Genomic DNA, 13164 nt, shown 5'->3' with positions numbered 1-13164 from the left:
ACCACTAATTACATTAGTAAAAGCACATTTCTTAAAAACAAAAAAATAGCAGAATGCACAGCTGAATTACAATGGCAGCTGATGCATACATCCAGAATAATTATTCCAATATACTTGCGTGAGCAGAACGAAAGTGCTCAGTGGCAATCACACAGCTCCATAGTGGAAAAGGACTCTTCTTTAGATGAGTTCACCGCCCGGACTTTTCTTTGACCTAAACAGTTTAAAATAAAGTGCTGTATCCACTGTTGGCGCTTTATAAATGTGTCTATATATATATATATATATACAGTGTTCGACAAACCTATACATTTGCCCCGGGCGAGTGGATTTAACATCGTGGCGAGCTCCTATTGGCCCAAGCAGCACACGTGTGGTACTAGGTGGCGAGTAGATTTTTTTGTTCGGCGAGTAGATTTTTTGGTGATTTGTCGATCACTGTGTGTGTGTGTATATATATATATATATATATATATATATATATATATACACACACACACTCTTACATCACTAACATTCAGGGACCATTTAACACCTTAAGTCATAAATCGCATATTGCACAGGAGGGAGGGATAGGCTTCAGTCACAGATACATTCCAAGATGCAGTGTTTTTAAGAGATCAGTGTATCTCGAAAGCTCGCACAAATAAAAGCCTTTCGTTAGCCACAGAACGGTATTGTCTATTCATTTTTATTAAATATATATATATATATATATATATATATATATATATATATATATATATATATATATATATATATATATATATATATATATATATATATATATATATATATATACAGTGTTCGACAATCCTATACATTTACACGCCCGGGGCGGGTGAATTTAACCTCCGGGCGAGTAAATATTGGCCCAAGCAGCACACGTGTTTGTTTTTTTAAATTTCCCTGCTAGCGCTCAAAATTCCCTGCTTGCGCTGAAAAAAAACAAAAAAACTCCCCCTGCCTGACAGCTGATTGGTGCGCGCTCCCAGGCTTTGTGGGCGCGCGGCCAGGCTCTATATGAGCCCGCCCCCAACGAGCGACCATTTTTTTCCCAAGGAGGACACAGTAAGTACTAGCTGTGCCTTCCCCCTGTCCCCGCTTCCCCCCCGTGTCAGCCCGCGGGGCCGGGAGATTGGAGCGGGGATGTCCCCTCAGGTCCCCGCTTCACCCCGATCCCCGTGTCAGCCCGCGGGGCCGGGAGATTGGAGCGGGGATGTCCCCTCAGGTCCCCGCTTCACCCCGATCCCCGTGTCAGCCCGCGGGGCCGGGAGATTGGAGCGGGGATGTCCCCTCAGGTCCCCGCTTCACCCCGATCCCCGTGTCAGCCCGCGGGGCCGGGAGATTGGAGCGGGGATGTCCCCTCAGGTCCCCACTTCACCCCGATCCCCGTGTCAGCCCGCGGGGCCGGGAGATTGTAGCGGGGATGTCCCCTCAGGTCCCCGCTTCACCCCGATCCACGTGTTGGCCCGCGGGGCCGGGAGATTGGAGGAGGGGGGGGGGGGGGGAGCGGGGTGGTGGTGCTGGTCATGGCCTTTCCTCTCTTCCGACCCCCCCCGTGTGTGTGTAGAGTGAGTGTGTGTATGTCTGTGTGTGTGTATATGGGAGTGTGTGTGTGTGTGTATATATATATATGGGGGAGTGTGTGTGTGTATATATATGGGGGAGTGTGTGTGTGTGTGTGTGTATGGGGGAGTGTGTGTGTGTGTGTATATGGGGGAGTGTGTGTGTGTGTATGGGAGTGTGTGTATATGGGGGAGTGTGTGTGTGTGTGTATATGGGGGAGTGTGTGTGTGTGTGTATATGGGGGAGTGTGTGTGTGTGTATATGGGGGAGTGTGTGTGTGTGTGTATATGGGGGAGTGTGTGTGTGTGTGTGTGTGTGTGTATATGGGGGAGTGTGTGTGTGTATATGGGGGAGTGTGTGTGTGTGTGTGTGTGTGTGTATATGGGGTAGTGTGTGTGTGTGTGTGTGTGTGTATGTGTATATGGGGGAGTGTGTGTGTGTGTGTATATGGGGGAGTGTGTGTGTGTGTATATGGGGGATTGTGTGTGTGTGTATATGGGGGAGTGTGTGTGTGTGTGTGTATATGGGGGAGTGTGTGTGTGTGTCTATGGGGGAGTGTGTGTGTATATGTGTGTGTGTAGGACACCAGATCAGTCACCCCCCACCTAGTCAGTCAAAGTCACCCAGTCAGTCACCATCTCCCCACCCAGTTACCCCCCATCAGTCAGCCCCCCCTATCTCCTCCCTGTCTGTCTCACACTCTCGATCTGGAAATCTTATTTTCCCTGTATATCTTAACTGCCCTATACTACACCGACATACTTTATACTGCTTTCTTCCAGATCTGACTCAAGCTTCACATGGAAGACATCGAAACCCCCCCTAACCCAGAAGACAGGTAGGGAACACCTCCCCTCCAATGTATAACATTGCGGGAAGACAGGTAGGGAACACCTCCCCTCCAATGTATAACATTGCGGGAAGATCCCAGGCGGGATTGCTGCTTTAGATATTGTGAAGCGGGGACGTCCAGACACTGGTTAAGGGGTTCAGGAAACTAGTCACTCACATCTGGCTTTTATTTCTAGATCCAACATTTACTTACACACACACAGACACACACGTAACAAGGACTAATTGTAGTATAATGTAATACAATAAATACATTTGTCAAAAACGAATGTTCTGACTAGGAATTTATTAAATGTATTTTATTTCTATATTTTATTTTAAAGCGGGGTTGGGGGCGGGACTAGGGTTGGGGGGCGGACTAGGGGCGGGGTTGGGGGTGGGACTAGGGGGCTAGTAGATTTTTGGGTGATTTATCGAACACTGTATATATATATACAGAAATAGCCGTGTTAGCCCAGTTGCGATAGTGCAGAATAAATGAGTTCTTCAGTATTAGGTGATAACTTTTTTATTTGGACTAACAATTTATGTCATAGGACAAGCTTTCGAGAGTTTTCCTCTCTTCCTCAGGTCAGCAATACTAATTTGCAAAGGTTTCTATGACTTAGAAATGGATTGTAAAACATACTGGACACCTAACAAGCTCCTATTGAACCCCCAAAATAACCACAACATAAATATAAGCATATGAGTGTCACAGAGGAGTGCTACTGAGCATGGCAATATATATTTAAAACCAGAGACAGAACATAAAATACAGACATAGCTCAGTTTTAGCACATCCAGTGAAACTCATACACGGTACAGTGCCTAAATATATATGTATAAATGAAAGAAAAAAGAAAAGAAAACAGGCGCACACCTAGTGCATTAAAGTTTAACAATAATTTTATGGAACATTTAAAATCAGACAAATGCCCACTCACAAGTATAGCGTTATTAGAAAGCAGTTATGAGATTGGCCCTCATAAGCCAGTGGTGCCGTTCGAGCCTGTAATGGTGTCCTCTCGTGCGCGGTCTCCTTCTACCGGAAGTGACGCTCACCCGGTCTGGTGTCCCGCACAAAACGGAAGTCCCTCCAGGAAACCGAGGCCTCTCCTGACTGCTTCTAGCTGCTGCACCACCAATCAAGCCAACCGATGTGTCCAATGATCTGCTTTGCTGAGCCTCCCACAAGCTGTGTTCCTCTCGGTCTGCTCTCAGTGGGACAAATGTCTGCTCTGCTCTAGCCACGCCCTACGCGTTTCGTCATCGATGATGACTTCTTCAGGGGATACCCATTGGTTGTATCCCCACAGTATTTATAGTGAGGTTCATTTGCAAACATAATTAAAAACAATTAATCAATTACAACATTAATAAAACACTTTAAACTAGTCTATTGGTACAATTACTAATACTACACTGATCACAATGGACAAGTTCTAAGGACCACACTGTACTATTGGAGAATTTTATAGCTCATAAGATGTTAACAAATATATATGGGTAGAAAAAATGAATATTGTACTGAAACTACCTATTTGTGCAATAGAGATAATTGATAAATGTATTAAATCAATATGTAGTGCCATATAGATATGTGGCTACTAATTGAATTACCAAGTACTTACTAGTTGGATAGAATCAACCATCCTTAATGACAATAGATGACAATTAGTTGTGATTCTATTCACAAAACATGATTAGCAATTTGGAACAAGATTTAATTGAGAGATCCCAAGAATTGGAGAATACTAACAAAACTGAATACCATCAATTAACCCCTTTATAGTATGTTCAGCAAACAATGTGCTACATAAATTAAACAAATCAGATCTTAGGGCATGGTATAATACCTGTTGAATGATCCATCTGTGATTGATTGCAATTGGAGTCAGAGGTGGAGCAAAGAAGATGGTTTAAACAAGAACAGAAGAATGCTCAGAAAGGCTAGCAATGAAGTGATGAATTGACTATGTATAAATGGTGTATAATATATGTGATATTAAATATTAAAGTGTTTGTGATGTAGTAATAGAGTGAAATGGAAAAATAGTAATGATAAATTATATTAATATAAAGATTAGAAATTAAAGTGATTGGATGATGTGTATGTGTAGGTAATTGTCCAAATATTATAATAATGAAATATAAATGTGAAATTGATGATATGAGTTAATGTATAAACTCTATTGGTAATGACGTGTAAAATGTATAAAAAAGTGAACATATATGTTGAGACCTGTTTTGGACTCAAACAGACACATCCGCAGTACAATGCATTATTGGGAATATATATAGCCATAATGGAATGCAATGCAATAAATGCCTCAAAAAATTCCTCAAAAAATTCTGTGAAGGATGAATATTTTAGAGAGTTGACATGTCACCATAGTTCAGAGGGAGTGCCGAAGCACTCAAACCAGACCTCCGAAGGATCACCCACCTGGAGTGATCACACTATGGTGCTAATGTCTATGTGATCATTATGTCCACTTGGGTGCAAAGTATCTAGAATATACATCCAATAGGTCTCCCTCATACACAATCTTTTGAAACGATCACCACCCATAAATGTAGGGGGAATAAACTCGATGCCCATAACTCGTAAGGACCTAGGATCTTTCGAATGTTCATTACAATAGTGGCGGGAGAGATTGTGTGTTAGACACCCATTGATTATATTTCTTCGATGCTCTAAAAACCTCGTGCTTAGGGCTCTTGATGTGCGGCCTACATATTGTAGACCGCACTCACATGATATAAGATAGATCACATAGTCACTAAGGCAGTTGATATATTCTGCTATATCATGTGATGTCCCATTGGAATATGATTTAAATTTATTGGTTTTTATCAAATGTTTGCACGTTAAGCATCTACTTCTCCCGCATCCAAAGTTTCCCTTAACCCTAATGGGAACAGATCCATCCACTCTACAATTGTTGACTAGCTTAGATGTTTTTAGTTTGCTCGGAGCAATTATTGTTTTTATACTCCTTGCTTTCCTGAAGATCACAGGAGCATGTGTTGGCAACAGGTGACCAATCTCTGGATCGCTAACCAAGATGTTCCAATGGTCATTTATTATTTTCTTAATTTGTTTGGCAGACTGATTGAACTGTGTAATAAACTGAGGTACAGAACCTGTAGAGTTAACCTTATTTTTTGATAATGTTTTACTTTTGGATTTCTCCAATAAAGACACGCGATCCAGTAGACTGGCATCTGAAAACGATTTGTTAACAACTGCCATATCATAGCCTTTTTCCTGGAACTTCATTGAAAGATCTGTACCCTGGGTATAAAAGTCTATGTCCATTGAACAGTTGCGTCTTAATCTGTAGAACTGACTTTTTGGCACATTGTCTAACCATTTTTTATAGTGATTGCTACCATATTGTAGGTAGCTGTTCGCAGCCACTGTTTTAAAGTGTGTTTTAGTATGAATAACATCTTGAGGACCCACAAATAGTTCTAAATCCAAAAATACTATGGTATCTGGGTGTGTAATATATGTGAATTTTAACCCCATATTGTTATCATTGAAGGCTTCCAAAATCTCCTCCAGGGACCCCCTCTCACCATCCCAAATAATAAGGATATCATCTATGAAGCGGCCATAGTAGACCAAACCCGCCCCCAGCGCAGCGTTCCCCCAAACATGTGTACTCTCCCACAGTCCCATGTAGAGGTTAGCATAGCTGGGAGCAAATTTGGCCCCCATGGCCGTTCCACAGATTTGCAAATAATACGTGTTTCCAAATAGAAAATAATTGTGATTCAACATAAATTTAATGCATGCTAATAGGAAAAGCCTGTGTGAAGAGTGCAACTCGGAATCTAACTCTAAAAAGTGACTAATTGCCTCGATACCTTTTAAGTGCTCAATACAGGTGTAAAGTGAGGATACATCACATGTAGCCCAGTGATAGGTATCCTTCCACTTGATGTCAGAGATGGAGTCAATGACATGCAACGTGTCCCGTATGTAAGAACGCAATTTGATGACATGGGGTTGTAAATAATAATCCACATATTGGGACACGCTGGATGTCATTGAGCCAATCCCCGACACAATAGGCCTCCCAGGTGGTTTAACTATATCTTTGTGCAATTTAGGAATGTGATAGAAAATAGGGGTTCTAGGGTGTTTAATGTATAGAAATTTGTGTTCCAATTTTGAAATAATCCCTTCAGTGAATGCGCCCCGGAGAAGATCTCGGAACTCCACCTGATAACCCTCTAAAGGGTCCTCAATAAGAGTCTGATACGATGTTGTATCAAGGAGGAGGCGATGGGCCTCACAGAGGTAGTCTGCCCTATCCTGCAGGACAATCGCCCCCCCCTTGTCAGCTTGGCGAACAATTAAATCACCATTACTTTTTATGTTTTGCAATGCCAAATTTTCTTCTTTTGTAAGGTTGTTGTAAAATTCTCCAATAGTACAGTGTGGTCCTTAGAACTTGTCCATTGTGATCAGTGTAGTATTAGTAATTGTACCAATAGACTAGTTTAAAGTGTTTTATTAATGTTGTAATTGATTTATTGTTTTTAATTATGTTTGCAAATGAACCTCACTATAAATACTGTGGGGATACAACCAATGGGTATCCCCTGAAGAAGTCATCATCGATGACGAAACGCGTAGGGCGTGGCTAGAGCAGAGCAGACATTTGTCCCACTGAGAGCAGACCGAGAGGAACACAGCTTGTGGGAGGCTCAGCAAAGCAGATCATTGGACACATCGGTTGGCTTGATTGGTGGTGCAGCAGCTAGAAGCAGTCAGGAGAGGCCTCGGTTTCCTGGAGGGACTTCCGTTTTGTGCGGGACACCAGACCGGGTGAGCGTCACTTCCGGTAGAAGGAGACCGCGCACGAGAGGACACCATTACAGGCTCGAACGGCACCACTGGCTTATGAGGGCCAATCTCATAACTGCTTTCTAATAACGCTATACTTGTGAGTGGGCATTTGTCTGATTTTAAATGTTCCATAAAATTATTGTTAAACTTTAATGCACTAGGTGTGCGCCTGTTTTCTTTTCTTTTTTCTTTCATAGGTATTCCTAGGGAGTTGTGATCCCTTATAAACGGGCTGCCTATACCTGGATGCATTCACTTGGAACAGGACTCTGTGACTTTTAAGGTTTTTCAAAAGTTTTTAATAGTTTTTTGGAAAAAGTTTTTATTTTCATTTTTTCATATTTTTTATATTTTTCTAGATATTTTTTGTATTACAACATATTTTTATTTTTTCCAGAAGCATTTTTTAACAATTTTGTCATGTACACTTTGTATTAAAGTTATTACACATTTTATCTTAGAATCACATAGGGTTTTTTAATTATAATATTCCACTTTAGCCACCCCATAGGTTGTATCAACGCAGTTGGCTACTTATTCACAGTTAGGCAGGTTGTTGCATTAGGCGCTCCTTTATTATTTCTGTTTTGTTTTGATATATGTATAAATATCTATTAAGTAAAATGGTCTTTTAGTTTAACATTTTTGGCCAAAATTGTTGTAAGCCCCTGAGCCAACAGGGATTGGAAAGGAAAAAAGGAAAAAAGAACAGAGAGATGTAGATGAGGTGGGGTGAGGGAGGAATGTTTGAGGACACTGGAAGGGTGTTAAAACACGGGTGCTGTCTTCAAACATTCCTAATACTGATAAATGTATATATATATTTAATTGAAATTTTTTTTTATCATCTCTTTTTTTGTTTTTGTTTACTCACAAATGGCACAAAATTCAATTACCTTTACACATTACTTCTAGAGGGGCACATTTACCAAGTGTAACTTACCCTTTTGGAAACAAATGAGTTAAAGGCTAAACGCATAATTGGAGATTTGGAGAACTGGCAGCTCTCAAAATGTTTTGTGGACCCCAACACATGATTAAACTATGTTCTTGTATCTTTATCAGGGACGGTGCTCTTGGGCAGAGCCTTACAATGTATTACAGGTCTTGCTAGCAGTGATAATTCTATTAAGTCAACTGTTCTCTGGAGTCTGTATAAATCACTAAGCAGTGGCGCTATCCAACATTAATCACTAATCACTAAGCAGTGGCGCTATCCCACATTAATCACTAAGCTGTGGCACTATCCAACATTAATCACTAAGCAGTGGCGCTATCCCACATTAATCACTAAGCTGTGGCACTATCCAACATTAATCACTAAGCAGTGGCACTATCCAACATTAATCACTAGGCAGTGGTGCTATCCAACATTAGTCACTAAGCAGTGGCACTATCCAACATTAATCACTAATCACTAAACAGTGGCACTATCCAACATGAATCACTAAGCAGTGGCACTATCCAACATTAATCACTAAGCAGTGGCACTATCCAACATTAATCACTAAACAGTGGCACTATCCAACATGAATCACTAAGCAGTGGCACTATCCAACATTAATCACTAAGCAGTGGCACTATCCAACATTAATCACTAATCACTAAACAGTGGCACTATCCAACATTTATCACTAAGCAGTGGCACTATCCAACATTAATCACTAAGCAGTGGTACTATCCAACATTAATCATTAAGCAGTGGCACTATCCAACATTAATCACTAATCACTAAACAGTGGCACTATCCAACATGAATCACTAAACAGTGGCACTATCCAACATGAATCACTAAGCAGTGGCACTATCCAACATTAATCACTAAGCAGTGGCACTATCCAACATGAATCACTAAGCAGTGGCGCTATCCAACATTAATCACTAAGCAGTGGCACTATCCAACATGAATCACTAAGCAGTGGCACTATCCAACATGAACCACTAAGCAGTGGCACTATCCAACATTAATCACACTAAGCAGTGGCACTATCCAACATTAATCACTAAGCAGTGGCACTATCCAACATTAATCACTAAGCAGTGGCACTATCCAACATTAATCACACTAAGCAGTGGCACTATCCAACATTAATCACTAAGCAGTGGTACTATCCAACATTAATAACTAAGCAGTGGCACTATCCCACATTAATCACTAAGCAGTGGCACTATCCCACATTAATCACTAACCAGTGGCGCTATCCAACATTAATCACTAAGCAGTGGCGCTATCCAACATTAATCACTAAGCAGTGGCACTATCCTAAATTAATCACTAAGCAGTGGCACTATCCAACATTAATCACTAAGGAGTGGCGCTATCCAACATTAATCACTAAGCAGTGGCACTATCCCACATTAATCACTAAGCAGTGGCGCTATCCTACATTAATCACTAAGCAGTGGCACTATCCAACATTAATCACTAAGCAGTGGCACGATCCAACATTAATCCCTAAGCAGTGGCACTATCCAACATTAATCACTAAGCAGTGGCACTATCCAACATGAATCCCTAAGCAGTGGTGCTATCCAACATTAATCACTAAGCAGTGGTACTATCCAACATTAATCACTAAGCAGTGGCACTATCCAACATTAATCACTAAGCAGTGGCACTATCCAACATTAATCACTAAGCAGTGGCACTATCCTAAATTAATCACTAAGCAGTGGCACTATCCAACATTAATCACTAAGGAGTGGCGCTATCCAACATTAATCACTAAGCAGTGGCACTATCCCACATTAATCACTAAGCAGTGGCGCTATCCTACATTAATCACTAAGCAGTGGCACTATCCAACATTAATCACTAAGCAGTGGCACGATCCAACATTAATCACTAAGCAGTGGCACTATCCCACATTAATCACTAAGCAGTGGCGCTATCCTACATTAATCACTAAGCAGTGGCACTATCCAACATTAATCACTAAGCAGTGGCACGATCCAACATTAATCACTAAGCAGTGGCACTATCCAACATTAATCCCTAAGCAGTGGCACTCTCCAACATTAATCACTAAGCAGTGGCACTATCCAACATGAATCCCTAAGCAGTGGTGCTATCCAACATTAATCACTAAGCAGTGGCACTATCCAACATTAATCACTAAGCAGTGGCACTATCCAACATTAATCACTAAGCAGTGGCGCTATCCAACATTAATCACAATAAGCAGTGGCACTATCCCACATTAATCACAATAAGCAGTGGCACTATCCCATATTAATCACTAAGCAGTGGCACTATCCCACATTAATCACTAAGCAGTGGCACTATCCAACATTAATCACTAAGCAGTGGCACTATCCAACATGAATCCCTAAGCAGTGGTGCTATCCAACATTAATCACTAAGCAGTGGCACTATCCAACATTAATCACTAAGCAGTGGCACTATCCAACATTAATCACTAAGCAGTGGCGCTATCCAACATTAATCACAATAAGCAGTGGCACTATCCAACATTAATCACTAAGCAGTGGCACTATCCAACATTAATCACAATAAGCAGTGGCACTATCCCATATTAATCACTAAGCAGTGGCACTATCCCACATTAATCACTAAGCAGTGGCACTATCCAACATTAATCACTAAGCAGTGGCACTATCCAACATGAATTCCTAAGCAGTGGTGCTATCCAACATTAATCACTAAGCAGTGGCACTATCCAACATTAATCACTAAGCAGTGGCACTATCCAACATTAATCACTAAGCAGTGGCGCTATCCAACATTAATCACAATAAGCAGTGGCACTATCCAACATTAATCACTAAGCAGTGGCACTATCCAACATTAATCACACTAAGCAGTGGCACTATCCAACATTAATAACTAAGCAGTGGCACTATCCCACATTAATCACTAAGCAGTGGCGCTATCCAACATTAATCACTAAGCAGTGGTACTATCCAACATGAATCACTAAGCAGTGGCACTATCCAACATGAATCACTAAGCAGTGGCACTATCCAACATGAATCACTAAGCAGTGGCACTATCCAACATCAATCACTAAGCAGTGGTAATATCCAACATTAATAACTAAGCAGTGGTACTATCCAACATTAATAACTAAGCAGTGGTACTATCCAACATTAATCACTAAGCAGTGGCACTATCCAACATTAATCACTAAGCAGTGGTACTATCCAACATTAATCACTAAGCAGTGGCACTATCCAACATTAATCACTAAGCAGTGGCACTATCCAACATTAATCACACTAAGCAGTGGCACTATCCAACATTAATAACTAAGCAGTGGCACTATCCCACATTAATCATTAAGCAGTGGCGCTATCCAACATTAATCACTAAGCAGTGGTACTATCCAACATTAATCACTAAGCAGTGGCACTATCCAACATTAATCACACTAAGCAGTGGCACTATCCAACATGAATCACTAAGCAGTGGCACTATCCAACATGAATCACTAAGCAGTGGCGCTATCCAACATTAATCACTAAGCAGTGGCACTATCCAACATTAATCACTAAGCAGTGGCACTATCCAACATTAATCACTAAGCAGTGGCACTATCCAACATGAATCACTAAGCAGTGGCACGATCCAACATTAATCACTAAGCAGTGGCACTATCCAACATGAATCACTAAGCAGTGGCACTATCCTACATGAATCACTAAGCAGTGGCGCTATCCAACATTAATCACTAAGCAGTGGCACTATCCAACATGAATCACTAAGCAGTGGCGCTATCCTACATGAATCACTAAGCAGTGGTACTATCCAACATGAATCACTAAGCAGTGGCACGATCCAACATTAATCACTAAGCAGTGGCACTATCCAACATTAATCACTAAGCAGTGGCGCTATCCAACATGAATCACTAAGCAGTGGCACGATCCAACATGAATCACTAAGCAGTGGCGCTATCCAACATGAATCACTAAGCAGTGGCACGATCCAACATTAATCACTAAGCAGTGGCACTATCCAACATGAATCACTAAGCAGTGGCGCTATCCAACATTAATCACTAAGCAGTGGCACTATCCAACATGAATCACTAAGCAGTGGCGCTATCCAACATGAATCACTAAGCAGTGGCACTATCCAACATTAATCACTAAGCAGTGGCGCTATCCTACATGAATCACTAAGCAGTGGCGCTATCCAACATTAATCACTAAGCAGTGGCACTATCCAACATGAATCACTAAGCAGTGGCGCTATCCAACATGAATCACTAAGCAGTGGCACTATCCAACATGAATCACTAAGCAGTGGCACGATCCAACATTAATCACTAAGCAGTGGCGCTAGCCAACATTAATCACTAAGCAGTGGCGCTATCCTACATGAATCACTAAGCAGTGGCGCTATCCAACATTAATCACTAAGCAGTGGCACTATCCAACATTAATCACTAAGCAGTGGCGCTATCCTACATTAATCACTAAGCAGTGGCACTATCCAACATTAATCAATTAGACTGTAAGCTCTTCGGAGCAGGGACTCCTCTTCCTTAATGTTACTTTTATGTCTGAAGCACTTATTCCCATGATCTGTTATTTATATTATCTGTTATTTATTTGATTACCACATGTATTACTACTGTGAAGCGCTATGTACATTAATGGTGCTATATAAAAAAAGACATACAATACAATCACTAAGCAGTGGTATTATCCAACATTAATCACTAAGCAGTGGCACTATCCAACATTAATCACTAATCAGTGGTGCTATCCAACATTAAGCACTAAGCAGTGGCGCTAACCAACATTAATCACTAAGCAGTGGCACTATCCTACATTAATCACTAATCAGTGGCGCTATCCAACAGCTCCTGGATCTACAATGGAGGAGGAAATGTGTTGTAATTATAAAGAAATACGCAAGCCCACTGAAT

General features: G+C 41.2%; 1 protein-coding gene across 5 annotated transcripts in view; it reads left to right on the top strand.

Moving 5' to 3' along the window:
* FBXL13 (F-box and leucine rich repeat protein 13) overlaps positions 1 to 13164 on the top strand; it is a 238941-nt gene that overhangs the window by 28075 nt on the left and 197702 nt on the right. The window lies entirely within an intron of this gene.

Source organism: Ascaphus truei, chromosome 5 (genome assembly GCF_040206685.1).
Source record: "Ascaphus truei isolate aAscTru1 chromosome 5, aAscTru1.hap1, whole genome shotgun sequence".
In the NCBI taxonomy this organism is placed as follows: Eukaryota; Metazoa; Chordata; class Amphibia; order Anura; family Ascaphidae; genus Ascaphus; species Ascaphus truei.
Note: the sequence above shows the minus strand (reverse complement) of the source record. Positions and strands in the feature narration are given on the sequence as shown.